At 39.1% G+C, this 21,726-nt stretch overlaps 1 long non-coding RNA gene across 1 annotated transcript in view; it reads left to right on the top strand.

Annotated features, from left to right (window-relative positions):
• LOC148774969 (uncharacterized) overlaps positions 1-7,709 on the top strand; it is a 59,135-nt gene extending 51,426 nt beyond the window's left edge. Inside the window, exon 4 of the long non-coding RNA XR_016039659.1 lies at positions 7,243-7,709. This is a non-coding gene — a long non-coding RNA (uncharacterized LOC148774969). The remainder of the gene's footprint in view (positions 1-7,242) is intronic.
• The last annotated feature ends 14,017 nt before the right edge of the window (positions 7,710-21,726 follow it).

Raw genomic sequence — 21,726 nt, 5'->3', positions numbered from 1 at the left:
CTGAGATTATAGTAACAAAAGTCAGGAATAATTTGTGGGACAGAGTAGAATTTCTGTTGTGAATGATTCTTATTTTGAATGATTTCAGAAGATATATTTCAAAGATGTGCTAATGGATCTAGTCTAGGGATTGTATCATAATTGGACTCTACTTTGTGCTTAGTTGCTCAGTCGTGTCCAACTCTTTGCAACCCCATGGATTGTAGCCCATCAGGCTCCTCTGTCCATGGGGATTCCCCAGGCAAGAATACTGGAGTGGGTTGCCGTGCCCTCCTCCAGGGGATCTTCCTAACCCAGGGACTGAGCCCAGGTCTCCCTTACTGCAGGCGGATTCTTTACCATCTGAGCCACCAGACTCTGCTAGAGGACACTAATTTGAATTTAAAATATTTGTATCTAGAGAGTTTTAAATGTGTTTAAAAGGGCACTGGAACCTGATTACATCCAATTATCACAGGTGAATTTGTTAATTCATAAATTCAACAGACTTTTGTGAAGAACACACTATGTGGTAGGCTTTACAATATTCATTTTTTTGGTGAGTGTACAACAATGCTACACTTATCAGAAGAGGGTGGAAGTTTTGACATTTAGGGGAGGTACTTTCCTGGAAGAGAGCTTCCAGAGTTTGGTAACAAGCCCAGGTAAGTAAAGGAGAAGTAAAGCCAGCATGCGGAGGGATACATGCTCATCTGGAAGCCTTCGACAAATGTTCTGTGACCCTTTGGGAATGTTTCCACAATTTGATTATTTGAATTTTATTTTTTTTTTCGTTTTAGGTAAGAGCTAAACATAGATTTCCTTTAGTGTCTGGCTATTTGAAGTTCTTTTGTTATAGGTTTTGGCATATGTCTTAAAATATAAATATTTATGGTGAAATAAAGCATTTTCCTTGCTTTATTGCTAGGAAAGTTCGGCAGTTTTTGTGTGAAATGCAAAACTTTGTAGCTCAGAATAAGTGAACGGTACAATATCCCCCAGCAAAAATGCCTTCTGTAACCCCTGCCCCGACTTTTACTTCTCTGGGATCTGCACCTACATTTTCTAAGGATTTTCTTTTCCGTGTATCCTTGTTTACAGATCTTGCAGCTGATTTATCTCTTTTCCCCATGTATTCAATGTTTGGGCAAATTTGGTTATGACTTTAAACTCAGATGGAAACTATTTTGAGTTTTTAAATGTCCAAGGTCTTTGCTGTGGTTTCTCATTTGTCTTTCCTAAGTTTCTAATAATAACTTCCTCTGATCTTTTTGGTGGCAGTCAGGAGCTGTATGGGTAAGTGGGCTGCTCTAAATTATTGAACTTGGAAGATATGGCTATTCTTGGACAGTAAGAGTTAGAATGTAATTGATTTGATTTGATATTTTAATCCTCTTAATTAGTCATTGTCAGTGCATAAATCTTTTAGGGGTTAGGGTAGGAAGTTTGTATAAATAGTGGTTATTTTTTTTCACTGATCTACTTGCTCTCAAAATTTTACCAGATTTATGGGACCTCATTAATAGCTTGGAATAGCAGTGAATCTTTTTCTAAGTATGTTGGTGCCCCTGTCTTAATTCTAGATGTACAGTAAAGGGTGTTTTTTGCCACTTTATTTTTTTAATTGAAGGATAATTGCTTTAAAGAATTTTGTGGTTTACTGTTAAACATCAGCAAGAATCAACCATAGGTATAGCCTTGTTCCATGTCCCCTCCCCAACCTTCCTCCCATCTCTTTCCCCATCCTACCCTTCCAGATTGTCACAGAGCCCTGTTTGAGTTCCCTGAGTCATATAGCAAATTGCCGTTGGTTATCTATTTTACATGTAAGTTTCCATGTTACTCTTTCCATACATCTCACCCTCTCCCTCCTGCCCTCCCACCCCATGTCCATAGGTCTCTTCTGTATGTCGGTTTCTCCATTGCTGCCCTAAAATAAATTCATCAGTACCACCTTTCTAGATTCCATATATGTGTGTCAGTATGTGATATTTATATTTCTCTTTCTGACTTACTTCATTCTGTGTAATAGGCTCTAGGTCCATCCACCTCATTAGAACTGACTCAAATGTGTTCCTTTTTATGGTTGAGTAGTATTCCATTGTGTATATGTACCACAATTTCTTTATCTATTAATCTGTCGATGGACATCTAGGTTGCTTCCATGCTCTAGCTATTGTAAAAAATTCTGCAATGAACACTGGGGTACACGTGTCTTTTTCAGTTTTAGTTTCTTCAGGGTATATGCCTAGTAGTGTGATTGCTGAGTGATATGGTGGTTTTATCCCTAGCTTTTAAAGGAATCTCCATACCATCTTCCACAGTGGCTGTATCAATTTACATTCCCACCAGCAATGCAAAAGGGTTCCCTTTTCTTAAAGGGTGCTTTTTAAGAACCAACTTCTCTCTGCTTTAGCCTTCATTCCTCTTGGAATGGTTCCTTTAACTAAAATATGTTTCATGATTTGTTCACTTAGTGTTCATTTTAAATTAAAAAACTTTAAAGTTGGGAGGAATATCAGAAATTCATTCAAATACAAATACATTCAAACTCTGCTTGAACAGTTCTGAAAGTAACATCCTATTTCATGATAACCGTTCTGTGTGTAATAGTTCTACCTATGTATGGAGTAAAATACACTTCCTATAGTTTCTAGTCATTTATTCTAGGTGGTCTTCTTTCACAGCAAAGTGGAATGTCTTACACATTTAGAATTGAGGTTATGAAGGCAGGTAAGAATTAGATACTAAACTCAAAAAGTCAATGGAAAGATGTTTAACACGATACACACTAAATTAAAGTATATACTACATGCTATAGAATACATAGTAGATCCATTAAAGACATTTTGTTTTCTTAAAGGGTCATCTAAACTGGAACTTGAAAATAAAGAGCCATTTGAACTGAGCAACAGCAAAAACATAGAAATATGAAATTGTGACACATTCAAGTGAAATATGGTGAGAATGAAAATGGCGTGTGTGTGTGGTAGTGATGGAGAGAAGACTAGGAAAGGAACTAGAGATTATACATAGGCCCAGACCTTAGAGTTTTGTGTTCTTAAGGGAGTTTGAACTTTCTACAGACATTACTTTGTCAACAAAGGTCCGTCTAGTCAAGGCTATGGTTTTCCCGTGGTCGTGTATGGATGTGAGAGTTGAACTATAAAGAAAGCTGAGCGCCAAAGAATTGATGCTTTTGAACTGTGGTGTTAGAGAAGACTCTTGAGAGTCCCTTGGACTGCAAGGAGATCCAACCAGTCCATCCTAAAGGAGATCAATCCTGGGTGTTCATTGGAAGGACTGATGTTGAAGCTGAAGCTCCAATCCTTTGGCCACCTGTTGTGAAGAGTTGACTCATTTGAAAAGACCCTGATGCTGGGAAAGATTGAGGGCAGGAAGAGAAGGGGACGACAGAGGATGAGATGGTTGGATGGCATCACCGACTCAATGGACATGGGTTTGGGTGGACTCCGGGAGTTGGTGATGGGCAGGGAGGCCTGGCGTGCAGCGGTTCATGGGGTCACAAAGAGTCAGGCACGGCTGAGTGGCTGAACTGAACAGAATACAATGGATCGTCACTAAAGCATGTTTTAAGCAGAGAAGCAACTTGAATACATTTGCTTTTTTTAACTGAAGAATACAAAAAAACCTGTTTTATTTCACCAGAATTTTACAAACTTACACATAAGGGAAAATGACTTTTTCAGAATGAAATTGGGTTCTTCCCCCAACCTCTTTCCCCACCACTTCCAAATCTCCCTCAGGCTTGTTTATTTCAAAAAACTAAAATTCAGGACACAAATATTCATTAAGAAAAGGCACACGTGATGTATCTTGCTTGTTTCCTCCTTTCTTTCTATCTACATTAAACAAATAATGATATGACCCACTGAGTCTCTGATTTTCCTTGAATTCAGAATTCAAGATAGTATAAATTATTGATTACCTACCCATATTCCAGGAACAGGGAACTTAATTGGAGGAAAAAAAAATTACTATTCATCTTCTACTAAAAGACAGAGCCAGGTAGGTATTCACGGAAGGCACACAAATGTTTAAGAGAGTAAGAGGTGAAACTTACAGACAAGGTGGGAGGTAGCAGATATGTGAGAAAAAATGAAGGTTGGCTGGTCAGGGTGTGAAAAGCACAGATTTTGTAGCACCATAGACCTGGAGTGGATGTAAAATTTATGAACTCATTTACTCTCTCAAAATCTTACTGTAACACTTTCACCTTCTGTTTCGTTGTTATAAAACGTGGGTTAATGCAGGCCTCATAGTTTTATTATGAACTTCAAATAGAGAAACAGTGAATGCTTAATAATACCTACAACATCATTGACAAAAAAGGAAATTAAAGTAGCAGTTTTCATAATCTGGGCTTCTCTAGTGGCTCAGATGGTAAATAATCCACCTGCAATGTGGGAGACCTGGGTTCAATCCCTGGGTTGGGAAGATCCCTTGGAGAAGAGAATGGCTACCCACTCCAGTATTCTGGCACAGACAATTCTATAGACTGCTTATAGTCTATGGGGTCGCAAAGAGTTGGATATGGCTGAGCAACTTTCACTTCACTTCCATAATCTGGGCAGGCCTAGAAGGAAGTAATCAAGATTAGGTGTAGTGGAGGAGGTAAAAATTAAGGTGAAGTTAGAAGCAGACTGGAGTTATACTGATGCTCTCTTTACTCTCCTCTTCTCTACCTTGACTTCAGAGGATAGCTATGGAATTTTTTTACTTACTCTTCAAAATTCACCTTAGTTTTTTTTAACCTTCTATATTTGCCTTTTAGTCAGATCACCCTTACTCGGTCACTTAGTCATGTCCGGCTGTTTATGACCCCATGGAATGTTGCCCTCCAGGCTCCTCTGTCCAGGGGATTTTTCAGGCAAGAATACTGGAGTGGGTTGCCATTTCTTCCTTCAAGAGATCTTCCCTACCTGGGGATCTAACTTGCATCTCCTGTGTCTCTTTCATTGAAGGCTAATACTTTACTGCTGAGCCATCTGGGAAGCTTGAGATCACCTTTGGAAGCAGATAAGGGAAGAGAGTTAAGTAAAGCAAACCTAGATAGAATCCAGGAGTCTATTTGGGTGCCTGAGGTAATTCAGGAAAACTTTGCGAAGAGTCTGTACCTAAGAAAGAAATGGGAGAGATGGAGAGGGATGATGAGAAAAGAAAAAAAGGAAAGACAGGAAGAAAGACTAAGATAGAAAGACTGAAAAGAAGACAGATAGAAGAAAGACAGAAAGTAAGGGAAGAAAGAAAAAGAAAAAGTGAGGGTGAAGATGGGAGCAGGGAGGGAGGGAGGGAGGGAGATTGTTGATTAACACAGGAGGTGAAAAGAAGAGAGTGATGATGTTGACTGCCTTGGTTTTCAAAACTGCACATTAGAATGACTGGCGCATTTTAAAGAAATATTGTCTTCAGCCCATCCCCTAGGATTCTGTTTAATTGTTACAGGGTGTTGCCTGGGCATTAAGATTTTTAGGATTCTGTTTAATTTTTACAGGGTGTTGCCTGGGCATTAAGATTTTTAAAAGCTTCCCAAGGGATTCATATTGTGCAACAAAATTTAAGAACCACTGATCTAGCTCATCACCTATTCAGTAGGTAATGGTTTTCAACATTCTATTTATATGGCACCTAGAAGTGGACAGAATGCTATAAATGTGTTCTGATTTAGAGAAAAGTAGGAAAATTACTTCCTCGGATCAGGTCACTATTCTTCTTTATTAATGAAGCCTGATAGAGAATTTGTTTCCTGTTTTGGTAGTTATATCCCATTGTTTCATACAGTGAGTCTATAATTAACTAAAACCCACATGCTTCTCATGTAAGAACTACGTTAAATGAGGTCTCCTCTCTTCTCCATCTTTGAGGTTGGTTTTTTAAAGACAATTTTTAAGATAACTTTTAGGTTCACTGTAAAATTTAGAGAGAAGTACACAGATTCCCCAGGCTTTCCAGGTAGCTCAGTGGTAAAGAACCCACCTGCCAATGTAGGAGACGGGTTCTATCCCTAGGTTGGGAAGATCCCCTGGAGAAGGAAATGGCAATCCACTCCAGTATTCTTGCCTGGGAAATCTCATGGACAGGGGAACCTGGCAGGCTACATTCCATGGTGTCGCATAGTTTAACATGACTTAGTGACTAAACAATAACACAGATTCCCCATAGACTTCCTGCCTTCACGCCTGTGTAACCACTCTCAATATCAACACTACTCACCAGGATAGTACATTTTTTTCTAAGGATGAACCTACACTGACACATCATAATCACCCAGAGTCCATGGTTTACATTAGGGTTCACTTTTTTTTTGTTGTACATTATATGGATTTGGACAAATGTATAATGGCATATATCCATCATTATGGTATCATCAGAGTATTTTCACCACCCTAAAAATTTTCTGACTCTGCCTATTCACCTCTCTCTCCCAAACCCCTGGCAAACCAGATCTTTTTATTGTTTCCACATTTTTGCCTTTTTCCAGAATGTCATATGGTTGGAATCATACAGTATTTAATCTCCTCAGATTGACTTCTTTCTTCACTTAATAATATACATTTAAGTTTCCTTCATATCTTTTCATGGCTCATAGCTCATTTTTCTTTAACGCTGAATAATATTTCATTGTGTGCATGTTCCATAATTTAATTATCCATTTTGTACTGAAGGACATCTTGATTGCTTCTAACTTATGCCAATTATGAAGAAGTTTCTATGAACATCCATGTACAGAGTTTTGTGTATACATAAGTTTTCCATTTCTTTAGGTAAATACCAAGGAATGTGATTGTTAGATAATCTGGTAAGAATTCATTTAGTTTTGTAAGAAAACCACCTAAACATCTTCCAAAGTGGCTGTACCATTTAGCATTCCCACCAGCAATAAATGAGTGTTCCTGCTGTTTCTCATCCTTGCTGGCCTTTGGTGTCGTCAGTGTTGTAGATTTTGGCCTTCTATTAGATGTGCAGTGGTTCTCATTGTTGTTTGAATTTGCACTTCCCTGATAATAGGATGTAGAGTTTCTTTTCATATGCTTACTTGACATATGTGTATCTTTTTCAGTAAGGTGTCTATTAGGGTCTTTGCTCCATTTTAAGATCAAGTTCTTTGTTTTCTTATTGTTGAGTTTTAAAGGTCCTTTGTATACTTTTTGGATAATACTTCTTTATCAGTTGTGTCCTTTGCAAATACTTTCTTACAGTCTGTGACTTGTCTTCTAATTCTCTTGATATTGTTTTTTGCAGGGCAGAAGTTTTTAATTTTGATGAAGCTCAGCTGTTTCTTTCATGGATCTTATCTTCGTGATGTTGTATTTTAAAGGGCATCACACCCAGGATCATTCAGATTTTTTCCTATGTTATCATCCAAGAGTTTTATATTTTATGTTTGAGACTATGATCCATTTTGTTAGTTTTCATAACGGGCATAAGGTCTGTTTCTGATGTATTTTTTCATTCCCTTATGACAAAGAAAAAATACATCAGAAACAGACCTTATACCAAGATGGTACAAGAATTCTTACGTTTTTAATTTGTAAAAATTTTCAAAGAAGTTTCCTGATAAAGGTCTGAGAGAAAAGTGTGCTTAAGGTATTTATTCATCAAGTCTTTATTCATCAGTTCTACAAGCTTCAGTTTAGAATATGCTAAACATATAAGTTGGAAAGTCACCACCAATATTCTTGTCTTGGAAGAAAAATGCTATTTAAGTCTCTGGATGAATTGAATAAATGCTATTTTGTTTAGAGCATTTTGACTTCAACATCAGGGCTTAGAAGAGCTCAGAAGTTCAAATGTTACCTAACAATAAAGTACTGTTGAACCAATTAAGGGACATGAATGCTATTTTCTTGAAACCTGCTGGCAAACTACAGATAAACTGTGATACTTGCTTATGCACGTTCTTTGGATTTCATTTAGAAGAACACTAATAGACGAAATCTTTTGGCCCAAGATGTTTTATTATAGGCTTTCTTCCCAAAGTTGATATCTTCTAGGTTATAGACTTAAGCAAAAAAGAATTTAGCTTTGAAAACCCAAAGGCAATTTTTTAAAATTTATTTTATTGGAGGCAAATTACCTTACATTAATATATTGGTTGGTTTTGCCATACATTGACACGAATCCGCCCCGGGTGTACATGTTTTCCCGCCCCCCCTCCCTCTTCCCCATATCATCCCTCCAGGTCATCCCCGTGCACCAGCCCCAAGCATCCTGTATCATGCGTCGAACCTGGACTGGTGATTCATTTCACATATGATAATATACATGCTACAATGCCGTTCTCCCCAGTCATCCCACCTTCACCCTCTCCCACACCCCAAAGACTGTTCTATATACCTATGTCTCATTAGAAAGATGGTAACCTTAACCCTGTATATGAGACTGCAAAAGAAAACCCAAAGGCAATTTTAAAATAAAGTATTTAATACACTGGGTGCCTGAGATTCCTTTCCTTTAAAAAAAAATCATTTATTTATTTTTGGCTCTGCTGGGACTTCATTGCTGCATGCAGGCTTTCTCTAGTTGTGTCAAGTCAAGGCTACTCTTCGTTAAGGCTCCTCATTGTGGTGGCTTCTCTTGGTGCAGAGCACAAGCTCTAGGTGTGCAGGCTTCAGTAGATGCAACAAGTGGGCTCAGTACTTGTGGCTCTCGGACTCTAAAGTGATGGATCAGTATTTGTGGCTTCTAGGCTTAGTTGCTCTGTGGCATGGACAGGTGGAATCTGCCTGGACCAGGGATCAAACCCATGTTCCTTGTACTGGCAGATGGATTCTTATCCATTGTACCACTGGGCAAGTCCTGTAAAACCCAAAGACATTTTAAACAGTAACAAGAACAGGATTCTTACCATTAGTAAAGAAGACATATGGGAGTTCTAAAGACTTCTTTTGGAAAATAATTATTGAAGAATTATAAGACTAATTAAAACAATCACTTTCAACTTTGAAAGTTGAAGTTTTTATTAGGGTTGACCCTAATAAAATTTTTGGAAGCAGATGAAGTTTGTCTTTTCTGGGCCTGCTATCCCTGTTCAGGTCTTAGGCCTCTTGTACCTTCTCCTATAGCTTTCTCTACTGCCTTTGTGTCCCATGACCCGTGACTGCCTTCCCATCTCCTACCTGTCACTAACATGGCAAACCTAAGCCTTGGGCAGCATATTTCAGGTTGTCTTCTTCCAAATAGCCTGCTTTGAATCTTATACTCTCAGCATTCCTCTTTGAAAACTAATTAATTTCCTGTAATTTCTGCTGATGATACGTGTCTTTTAATATTTTACTTCATCTTGAGGGGCAATTCACAGAAAAGAACATGCAAATATCCAATAAATATATGCTTGTAGGATATATCACCGGAGAAGGCAATGGCAAGCCACTCCAGTACTATTGCCTAGAAAATCCCATGGATGGAGGAGCCTGGTGGGCTGCAGTCCGTGGGGTCGCTAAGGGTCGGACATGACTGAGCGACTTGACTTTCACTTCTTTCACACATGGAGAAGGAAATGGCAACCCACTCCAGTGTTCTTGCCTGGAGAATCCCAGGGATGGGGGAGCCTGGTGGGCTTCCGTCTATGGGGTCACACAGAGTCGGACACGACTGAAGTGACTTAGTAGCAGCAGCAGCAGCAGCAGCAGGATATATCACTAGTAGGCAGGGATCTGGGAGGATGAATTATCATAACTTGACTCCCTTCAGTTCAGTTCAGTCACTCAGTCGTGTCCAACTCTTTTCGACCCCATGAATCACAGCACGCCAGGCCTCCCTGTCCGTCACCAACTCCCGGAGTTCACTCAGACTCATGACCATCGAGTCAGTGATGCCATCCAGCCATCTCATTCTCTGTTGTCCCTGTCTCCTCCCGCCCCCAATCCCTCCCAGCATCAGACTCTTTTCCAGTGAGTCAACTCGTCGCATGAGGTGGCCAAAGTATTGGAGTTTCAGCTTTAGCATCAGTCCTTCCAATGAATACCCAGGATTGATCTCCTTTAGAATGGACTGGTTGGATTTCCTTGCAGTCCAAGGGACTCTCAAGAGTCCTCTCCAACTCCACAGTTCAAAAGCATCAATTCTTCGGCGATCGACTTTCTTCACAGTCCAACTCTCACATCCATACATGACCATGGGAAAAACCATAGCCTTGACTAGATGGACCTTTGTTGGCAAAGTAATGTCTCTGCTTTTTAATATACTGTCTAGGTTGGTCATAACTTTCCTTCCAAGGAGTAAGCATCTTTTAATTTCCTGGCTGCAATCAGCACCTGCAGTGATTTTGGAGCCCCTGAAAATAAAGTCTGACACTGTTTCCACTGTTTCCCCATCTATTTTTCCCATGAAGTGATGGGACCAGATGCCATGATCTTAGTTTTCTGAATGTTGAACTTCAAGTCAACCTTTTCACTCTCCTCTTTCACTTTCCTCAAGAGGCTTTTGAGTTCCTCTTCACTTTCTGCCATAAGGGTGATGTCATCTGCATATCTGAGGTTATTGATATTTCTCCCATCAATCTTGATTCTAGCTTGTGCTTCTTACTTCCCTCTTAACTTTCACTATGTGTCTTCATGTCCACTCTCCTACCAAAATAGCTTTCCTGCTGTTCTCTGAAAATCGTAGGCATGCTCCCTTTTTTTTCACTTGCTATTTTTTATTATATTGATATTGAAACCTTCCCTGACTACTCTATTTAAAATTTTACCTTTCTTCCTAGATATTCTCTAGTCTCTTCCCCTGCTTTATTTTTCTCATGACTCATCACCACCTGGCATACTATTGATTGATATATTGATATATTATTACTACTAAAATTAAGATCTATAAGGGTAGAGTTTTAGGTCTGCTTTGATCCATATATAACACAGAGTCTGTCTAGTAATATTACACAAATATTTGCTGAATGAGTGCGTTAAACCTTTTTGGGAAAGAATATGGCAGTATTTATTCATACTAAAAATGAGCAGATTCTTTTACTCATTAATCCTACTTGTAAATTAAAGTTCATTGCATATTATTTTGTACACCTCCCAAGGAGAGGTAAGGCTTTTGTCTCCTCCCCTTGAATCTAGGTGGGCTCTATGATTGATTAACCAGTAGAGTATGGTTGAAGGAATATGACCAGGTTTCAGAACCAAACCTTAAGAAAGTAACAGTTTCCATTTCTGATCCCTGAGAAACTTACTTTTAGAAGCAGCCATCATGCTGTACAAAGCCTAAGAAGTCCACAGAGAGGACAAGTGGAAAGGAATTGAAATTTTTGGTTAATAGTACCATCTGACCTCTCAGGTAACAGCCAGTAATGGCTTGCCAGTTCTTTGAATGGGCTGTTTGGAAATTAATCTGTTAACCCTATTTGAGCTACTCCAGCTTAAGTTACATGAATTGTTCTGCTCACTCTGTTGAAATTATAAATTAATAAGCTATTTTAGGGTGGTTTGTTTTACAAAAATTGGTAACTGAAACACTACTTATAATGAATCTCTCTTATGAAAGTAAGAACACCAGAACACAAAAATAGATGTATATAAGGATATTTTAGGATAATCTTTATGACAGTCTAAAAAATAGCTTTATTATACAACATATTATAATCAATTGCATTTCCATATGCTAACAATGAACAGTCTGGAAAAGAAATTACAAAGGCAAGTCCATTAACAATAGTATTAAAAAGAATAAAAAAGAATTAACCAAGCAGATGAAAATCTTGTACAATGAAAACTATAAAACATTGCTGAAAGAAATTAAAGACATAAGTAAATGAAAACACATTCCATGTCATAGGTTGGAAGACTTAATATTGTTAAGATGTTAATGTTACCCAAAGTAATTTGTATATTGAGTATGCTGCTGCTGCTGCTGCTAAGTCGCTTCAGTCATGTCCGACTCTGTGCAACCCCATAGACGGCAGCCCACCAGACTCCTCTGTCCCTGGGGTTCTCCAGGCAAGAACACTGGAGTGGGTTGCCATTTCCCTGTCCAATGTGTGAAAGTGAAAAGTGAAAGCGAAGTTGTTCAGTCATGTCCAACTTAGAGATCCCTTGGACTGTAGCCTACCAGGCTTCTCTGTCCATGGGATTTTCCAGACAAGAGTACTGGAGTGGGTTGCCATTTCCTTCTCCAATATTGAGTATAATCTCTATCAAAATCTCAATGACTGTTTTTGCAGCAACAGAAAAACACATCCCCAAATTAATAAGGACCTCAAGGGACCCACAATAGCCAAAATAATCTTGAAAAAGAAGAACAAACCTGAGGCACTGACACTGATTTTCAAGTTTATTACAAAGCTACAGTAATTAAAATAGTGTGTTACTTGCATAAAGACAGGCATATGGTATAGATAGGGTCAAATGGATTTTTTAAGGGTGAAATAACAGTTTAATGGGGAAATAACAGTCTTTTCAAAAAATGATGCTGAGAAAACTGTATATCCAAATGCAAAACAATGAAATTGTACCCTTACCTAGCAATGTATACAAAAATTAACCCCAAATGGGTCAAACACTTAAATGTAAGACCTTTGAGTGTTTGAGTGTCTCTTGCAGAGGCATTGGTCAGCAGTGGTCTGCCACAGGGACAGGGACTCTGGCTGCAGCAGACCTGGGAGGTCATCATGTGACATAAATCCTCTTGGAGGAGGTCGCCATTAGCCCCCACCATAGAACCACTGAGCAGATGACCCACAAACTGCAGAGCAATTATACCAAAGAAGTTCTCACACTTCTGCGAAAGTTCTAGGGCCCACAACAGATTTCCCAACCTGGGCATCCAGCAAAGGGGCTGAGAACCCCCAGGGAATTTGACTTCAAAGGCCAGTGGGATTTGATTATAGAACTTCCACAGAACTAGAGAAACAGACTCTTGGAGGGCACAAACAAAATCTTGTGTGCACCAGGACCCAGGAGAAAGGAGGAATGTAAGATCTAAAACTATAAAACTCTTAGAAGAGAGTACAAAGCATAAGCTGCACAGTGTTGAATGTGGCAATGATTTCTTGGCTATGACACAAAAGGAACAGCAATAAAAGAAAGATAAACAAACTGGACTTAAAAAATTTTAAATTATGTCCAATGAAAGACACTATCAACAGAATAAAAGGGTCACTCATTTTGGAAATGATCTGTGACTTCTTTTCTGTGGGATCTTCAAAGATCCCAGTTCTCAGGGAGTTGATTAGTGGATAATTTTCCCACATGTCAAGTGGAGAATGCTTTTGTAATATAGTGACTTATTTTGTGTGGGGAGAAGTGATTGGTGAAAGGGGGAAATGCTTTGAAGACTAGGGATCTCTCTCATTAGTACTGAGGCAGTAGATCTAGGAATCAAAAGAACTACGCTATGATCCTAGTTCTGCTGGTGACTAGCTGACTTTAAGCAAAACTTAACCTGCTCTGTGCCTCTTGTTTCCTTACCTGTTCATAGAGATATAACAGAAGAAAGATTGTCTTTCACTGACTACATAGAATGGTCACAATATTTGCTTCCCTACAGGAGTTTATAGAAATGAATAATGTCTTGCCATTGCAGCAGCTAGATGGCACCATCACCTCTAACATTTGTTTTAATCGTTCAAATTTAATTGCAGCTGGTGCTTTCTTTGGCAACTTTTAGATAAAAGAAATGTAAGTGTGTTTCTTTGAAATACTATGAATCTTTTCAAAGAAGATCCATCATAGATAAACTTGAAGTCTTTTAGAAAATTAAAATTCATCCTGTAGTAGAGGATGTGTGTGTGTGTCAGTCACTAGTTCAGTTTAGTTCAGTTCAGTCACTCAGTCATGTCCGACTCTCCGCGACCCCATGAATCACAGCACGCCAGGCCTCCCTGTCCATCACCAACTCCCGGAGTTCACTCAAACTCATGTCCACAGAGTCGGTGATGCCATCCAGCCATCTCATTCTCTGTTGTCCCCTTCTCCTCCCGCCCCCAACCTTTCCCAGCATCAGAGTCTTTTCCAGTGAGTCAACTCGTCACATGAGGTAGCCAAAGTATTGGAGTTTGAGCTTTAGCATCAGTCCTTCCAATGAACACCCAGGATTGATCTCCTTTAGAATGGACTGATTGGATCTCCTTGCAGTCCAAGGGACTCTCAAGAATCTTCTCCAACACCACAGTTCAAAAACATCAATTCTTCGGCGATCAGCTTTCTTCACAGTCCAACTCTCACATCCATACATGACCACGGGAAAAACCATAGCCTTGACTAGACAGACCTTTGTTGGCAAAGTAATGTCTCTGCTTTTTAATATACTATCAAGGTTGGTCATAACTTTCCTTCCAAAGAATAAGCATCTTTTAATTTCATGGCTTGCAATCAGCATCTGTAGTGATTTTGGAGCTCCCCAAAAATAAAGTCTGACACTGTTTCCACTGTTTTTCCATTACCCATGAAGTGATGGGACCAGATGCCATGATCTTTGTTTTCTGAATGTTGAGCTTCAAACCAATCTTTTCACTCTCCTCTTTCACTTTCATCAAGAGGCTTTTGAGTTCCTCTTCACTTTCTGCCATAAGGGTAGTGTCATCTGCATATCTGAGGTTATTGATATTTCTCCCAGCAATCTTGATTCCAGCTTTTGCTTCTTCCAGCCCAGCGTTCCTCATGATGTACTCTGCATATAAGTTAAATAAGCAAGGTGACAATATACAGCCTTGACGTACTTTCCATTGGAACCAGTCTGTTGTTCCATGTCCAGTTCTGACTGTTGCTTCCTGACTTGTATACAGGTTTCTCAAGAGGCAAGTCAGTTGGTCTGGTAGTCCCATCTCTTTCAGAATTTTCCACAGTTTATTGTGATCCACACAGTCAAAGGCTTTGGCATAGTCAATGAAGCAGAAATAGATGTTTTCTGGAACTCTCTTGCTTTCTCCATGATCCAGCGGATGTTGGCAATTTGATCTCTGGTGCCTCTGCCTTTTCTAAAACCTGCTTGAACATCTGGGAGTTCACGGTTCACATATTGCTGAAGCCTGGCTTGGAGAATTTTGAGCATGACTTTACTAGCGTGTGAGATGAGTGCAATTGTGCGGTAGTTTGAGCATTCTTTGGCACTGCCTTTCTTTGGGATTGGAATGAAAACTGACCTTTTCCAGTCCTGTGGCCACTGCTGAGTTCTCCAAATTTGCTGGCATATTGAGTGCAGCACTTCCACAGCATCATCTTTCTAGATTTGAAATAGCTCAACTGGAATTCCATCACCTCCACTAGTTTTGTTCGTAGTGATGCTTTCTAAGGCCCCCTTGACTTCACATTCCAAGATGTCTGGCTCTAGGTCAGTGATCACATTATCGTGACTATCTTGGTCGTGAAGATCTTTTTTGTACAGTTCTGTGTATTCTTGTCACCACTACTTAATATCTTGTGCTTCTCTTAGGTCCATACCATTTCTGTCCTTTATCGAGCCCATCTTTGCATGAAATGTTCCCTTTGAATCTCTAATTTTCTTGAAGAGATCTCTTGTTTTTCCTATTCTCTTGTTTTCCTCTATTTCTTTGCATTGATCACTGAGGAAGGCTTTCTTATCTCTCCTTGCTATTCTTTGGAACTCTGCATTCAGATGCTTATATCTTTCCTTTTCTCCTTTGCTTTTCGCTTCTCTTCTTTTCACAGCTATTTGTAAGGCCTCCTTAGACAGCCATTTTGCTTTTTTGCACTTCTTTTCCATGGGGATGGTCTTGGTCCCTGTCTCCTGTGCAATGTCACAAACTTCCATCCAGAGTTCATCCGGCACTCTATCTATCAGATCTAGTCCCTTAAATCTATTTCTCACTTCCACTGTATAATCATAAGGGATTTGATTGAGGTCATAACTGAATGGTCTAGTGGTTTTCCCTACTTTCTTCAATTTAAGTCTGAATTTCACAATAAGGAGTTCATGATCTGAGCCACAGTCAGCTCCTGGTCTTGTTTTTGCTAACTGTATACAGCTTCTCCATCTTTGGCTGCAAAGAATACAATCAATCTGATTTCGGTGTTGACCATCTGGTGATGTCCATGTGTAGAGTCTTCTCTTGTGTTGTTGGAAGAGGGTGTTTGCTATGACCAGTGCGTTCTCTTGACAAAACTCTATTAGCCTTTGCCCTGCTTCATTCCGTGCTCCAAGGCCAAATTTGCCTGTTACTTCAGGTGATTCTTGACTTCCTATTTTTGCATTCCAGTCCCCTAGAATGAAAAGGACATCTTTTTTGGGTGTTAGTTCTAAAAGGTCTTGTAGGTCTTCATAGAACCATTCAACTTTGGCTTCTTCAGCATTACTGGTTGGGGCATAGGCCTGGATTACTGTAATATTGAATGGTGTTAGTCGCTAAGTTGCGTCCAAATCCTTGCAACCCCATGTACTGTAGCCTACCAGACTCCTCTGTCCATGGAATTCTCTGGAAAAGAATACAGTAATGGATTGCCATTTCCTTCTCCAGGAGATCTTCCCAACCCAGGGACCAAACTCGCATCTCCTGCATTGCAGGCAGATTTTTTTACATCTGAACCACCAGAGAAGCCCTTAGAGGATTGTTGTTGTCCAGTTGCTAAGTTGTGTCTGACTCTGCACCCCACAGACTGCAGCATGCCAGGCTTCCCTGTCCTTCACTATTTCCCGGAGTTTGCTCAGACTCATGTCCATTGGGTTGTGGTGGTATCTGTCCATCTTATCCTCTGTCATCCCCTTCTCCTTTTGCCTTCAATCTTTCCCAGCATCAGGTCTTTCCCAGTGAGTCAGCTCTTCGCATCAGGTGACCAAAGTGTTGGAGCTTCAGCTTCAGCATCAGTCCTTCCAATAACTATTCAGGACTGATTTCCTTTAGGATTGACTGGTTTGATCTCCTTGCTGTCCAAGGGACTCTCAAGAGTCTTCTTCAGTGCCACAGCTCAAAAGCATCAATTCTTCAGTGCTAAACCTTCTTTATGGTCCAACTCTCACATCCATACATGACTACTGGAAAAACCATAGCTTTTACTATATGGACCTTTGTTGGAGAAGTGATATCTCTCCTTTTTAATACACTAGATTTGTCATAGCCTTTCTTCAAAGGAGCAAGCATCTTCTAATTTCATGACTACAGTCACTGTCTGCAGTGATTTTGGAGACCACAAAAATAAAATCTGTCACTGTTCCCATTTTTTCCCCATCTATTTGCCATGAAATGATGGGATCTTGGGTTTTTGAATGGTGAGTTTTAAGTCAGCTTTTTCAGAATCACTCTATTCTAATTACCTCTGGGGTCATAGTTGCCCTAGTTTCATCAGAGTTCTCTCTTTTCACTCCCGATGACAGACTGACAGGCCTAGCCTGAGGGAATAAAATTATGTGAGAAAGGTTGTGTTTATTCAGGAAGGTTCTGTCCTTACCACATTTCCAGATCCAGGGGAAGAGATCTACAGAGTTATTAACTATATGCTTTGTTGTTGCCCACCAGGCTCCTCAGTCCATGGGATTCTCCAGGCAATAATACTGGAGTAGCTTGCCATTCCCTTCTCCAGGGGATCTTCTGGACGCAGGGATTGAATCCAGGTCTCCTGCATTGCAGGTGGATTCTTTACCATCTGAGCCACTGGAAGAGCCCAGTTAAGTCATAGATTTTAGCAATACCTGAGCATGCCAGCTTCTGCATTTTACAACTAAGTATTTGAAACTGAGAGAGGTTAAGTGATTTGTTCAAGCATAACACCCTACCCCACCCCAACCCCTGCAAAATAGTAGTCTTCAGACTCCAGTCTCTTGTTTTCCCACTAAGCTGCTTTTTTTTTTTTTTTTTTGAGTAAACTTAGCTGTTTTGCCTTGAGTGTTACAACTCAATGGGAGTTTGCAGGATCACTTTGCATTTACCAAATAAATAAATAAATTGAATCTCATGAACAAGATGAAATATTTAAACCAGTTCTAGCTCCTTTATCACCAATGAGCTCTAGATCAAGGGTGCTTTGGGCACCTGGGGAATTATGTGTGATCAAACTGTTTGTGATTTAAGTTCTCTATTTCTTAAAAATGATTTAAGAAATATCTCACCCTTCTTTAAAATATTTCACTAAAAAAAATAAGAAAATTAAGGAGGTAATGGGAAATAGATGGGGAAACAGTGGAAACAGTGTCAGACTTTATTTTTTTGAGCTCCAAAATCACTGCAGATGCTGACTGCAGCCATGAAATTAAAAGACGTTTACTCCTTGGAAGGAAAGTTATGACCAACCTAGATAGTATATTAAAAAGCAGAGACATTACTTTGCCAACAAAGGTCCATCTAGTCAAGGCTATGGTTTTTCCCGTGGTCATGTATGGATGTGAGAGTTGGACTGTGAAGAAAGCTGACTGCCAAAGAATTGATGCTTTTGAACTGTGGTGCTAGAGAAGACTCTTGAGAGTCCCTTGGACTGCAAGGAGATCCAACCAGTCCATCCTAAAGGAGATCAATCCTGGGTGTTCATTGGAAGGACTGATGCTAAAGCTGAAACTCCAATACTTTGGCCACCTCATGTGACGAGTTGACTCACTGGAAAAGACTCTGATGCTGGGAAGGATTGGGGGCAGGAGGAGACGGGGACAACAGAGAATGAGATGGCTGGATGGCATCACCGACTCTGTGGACATGAGTCTGAGTGAACTCCGGGAGTTGGTGATGGACAGGGAGGCCTGGCGTGCTGTGATTCATGGGGTCGCAAAGAGTCAGACACGACTGAGCGACTAAACTGAACTGAACTGAACTGAATGGAGTAAAATTTCTTTTTAATTTTCTAAAATAAAATAAAAAGTTAGCTCACTGTCTTTTTTCTCTTAATTTTTCTTTTAAATTTATGTCTTAGTTATTTATAATATTTTTTTCAGTTCACAAAATACCTAGAAGAACATACTAAACAAGGAGCTATCTTCCACCTCACCTCTAACTTTGTTGATTTAAACAGGAGAGATTTGTGGATTTGGCTTCATCGACTTTCTGATATGACTGCCTTAAAATTATGGAAGTCTTGCTATGCCAACATAATGCTTCTTTTTTTTGGTTTTTCTTTCTTGAAGTGTTTTATTACTGAATCATGAATTTCAAGGAGTCACTAGGACTTTAGAAATCTGCTTGAAAGACTAGCAGTTTTGCTGGATAGTACATTGAGCAATAGTCATATTTTTTTCTCTCTTTTCATCAACTCTGTCCCTTGCAAAATAAAAGATTACTCAGCAGTTTATTTTTTTTATGGTTTTGACAAACCTTTTTTTTTTTTTTCATGTGTAATATGCCGTGACTATAAATCACTTTTCCCAGAACTCTGAGACAGGATGGTGAATAGTTTTAGGAAATGATGTTGATAGTAACTTGATATTCTGAGAGCAGCATTTCCCAGTCTGTTTGAAACCTTTAGAATGAAAAAGATAAATTGAAGGAACTTTGCATGATAATAGCTATATTTATAATATGTGTTGACTGTGAAAATATATAAAAACCAAAAGTTACCATAAATTCAGTAATACTGTTTACTTTAACAGTAATACTTTAGTGTTTTAATAGTCATAAAATATACATATATATTTGAAAAATAGGAGTTCTTCTATGAGCAAAATACATCATATATTTAGTTGAGAGATAGTACTAGATACCCCTAGAGATTTAGATTCCAGTTCTCTATAGCTTCCCCAAAGCTGTAAATTGGAAGCCATTGTTGATAAATATCTCCAAGTGAACTGGATTTTAATGATAATATTCAGTCACAAGTGTATGGGAACTTAATATGTTCTGGAATTATGCAAAGTTGCCTTCCATGTGTTAACTAACTTATTCACCATAATAGTCCTATAAGGTAGGTATTACCATTGTCTCCATTTTATAAATGTAAAGAGAGAAGCTTAAAAGGTTTAAGTCACTTTTTCAAGGTCATATAGCTAATCAGTGACAGATCTAAGCCCCAATACAAAAAATTCCAAAGTGTGGCATTAACCACAATACTTTTTTCCTTCACTTAATTGAAATCTGTTTCTCACTTGAAAGTTTAAGATGATGTTTTAACCTATAGGTAATTCTGATCTTCATGCCTGTATCACACAATCAGAGATAAGCTGAGACAGCTGTCAATTTAATGCTCTTGGAACAAAAGTGAATTTTAATAAAAATGTAGAGTCACCCAATACACCTGGAAGGGACTTTAGAGATCATGCAATACAGTGGTTCTCAAGTAGAATAGGGGGACACTTGTGTGAGTATTAAAATTCAGAATCCAAGACTCCACCATAGACATACAGAATCCAGATTTCTAGGGGGCAAATGGAATTAGACATGTATGTTTCAAAGATTACCCCAACTGAGTTTAATGTGTGTATATAGACACATATATGTGTGTATAATATATATGTACATACATGTATGAACATATGTATGTATGTATGTATGTACACACACACACACACACACATATATATATATATATATCTGGTAAGAATCACTGGTCTAATTTACCTTCCTCTTTGAAGAATTTGAAGTCCCAGAGGGAGACTAAGTTGCTCTTGTTCTAGATCTAATTTAAAATCTTTACAATCATCACCATAATTTTTTTTTCTCTTTTCAGAAATCTAAGACAAAAAATCCTTTTGAATGTCTTGTCATCTGAATACAGAGGAAGAACTGAGGCAGAAAAACATAAAAAGTGAAAGCAATGAATGCTATGTAGAGAAATAAGTGGTGGCAGAAAGAGAAGGTGTTCAGTTGAGAGAGACATCTCTACGGTAGGCTTTAGGATGGGGGTGAGTTTTAAAAGAAGAGTAGAACTTAGTGAAGCAGAGGTGGGGAGAAGGAAACTTTTCAGGTAGAAGTAGTGTGTTCAAAAGACAGGGAGGGAGGCAGGAAGATAAACAGAAGTTTGGTGTAAATGAAAAGACAATTCTAGCTATGGTAGATGGCTTCCTAGGGGAAAAAATAGAAGACAATTAGAAAGGTAGATGCAGGCCAGATTGGTGGCTTTGTGTGCTAGACTAAGAAGTTGGCACTTTTTCCTATAGGAAGAGGAAAGCTATGAAAGTCTTAGAGGATGAGTGAAAATGATATTTGTAAGTCCAGTGGCTGAGTTTGAGAGTATGGAATTAGATTCAACTGATGATTTGGGGTCTAATGATGGCCCAGCAGGAAAAAAAAATCTTCCTGCAGTACAGGAGACACAAGAGACACGTATTTGATCTCTGGGTCAAGAAGATCCCCTGGAGAAGGAAATGGCAACCCACTCCAGTAGTCTTGCCTGGAGAATCCCATGGACAGAGGAGCCTGGAGGGCTACAGTCCAAAGGGTCGCAAAAAATTGGATATGACTGAGTAACTGAGCATGCACAGTAGGGAGGAAAAACTCGCATACAACTGGAGAATAATGGAATGGGTTGCCATGTTCTCGTCCATGATCCCCCTCTGGATCTTCCTGACCCAGGGATCAAACCCTTGTTTCTTACCTTTCCGGCATGCAGGCAGGTTCTTTACCACTAGCGCCACCTAGGAAGCTCAGAACTTCTAATATTTGTGTTTAAATAGGTTAGTATTTTAAATTTCAGAGAGAGTTGAAGCAACAGAATTTAGTCTGAGGTTTTAAAAATTTGCTCACTACTGTTTTTATTCTCACTCTGGCCAAATATGCCTATTTATCATTATACTTTCTCAAAATTTCAGTGAGTAGTGACATTGATTTTGCCTCAGAAAAAGAAGTAAACTAGAGAGCCATGGTAACACTGCAGGAAGAATTTATTTATTTTTGTTCACCTTTGTGGAGTTTTTTAAATTAAA

This window comes from Moschus berezovskii, chromosome 18 (assembly GCF_049115385.1).
Source record: "Moschus berezovskii isolate FMDL1 chromosome 18, NW_MosBer_1.0, whole genome shotgun sequence".
Classification (NCBI taxonomy): domain Eukaryota; kingdom Metazoa; phylum Chordata; class Mammalia; order Artiodactyla; family Moschidae; genus Moschus; species Moschus berezovskii.
The sequence above is the reverse complement of the archived record's forward strand: the minus strand, read 5'-3'. Positions and strand labels throughout refer to the sequence as shown.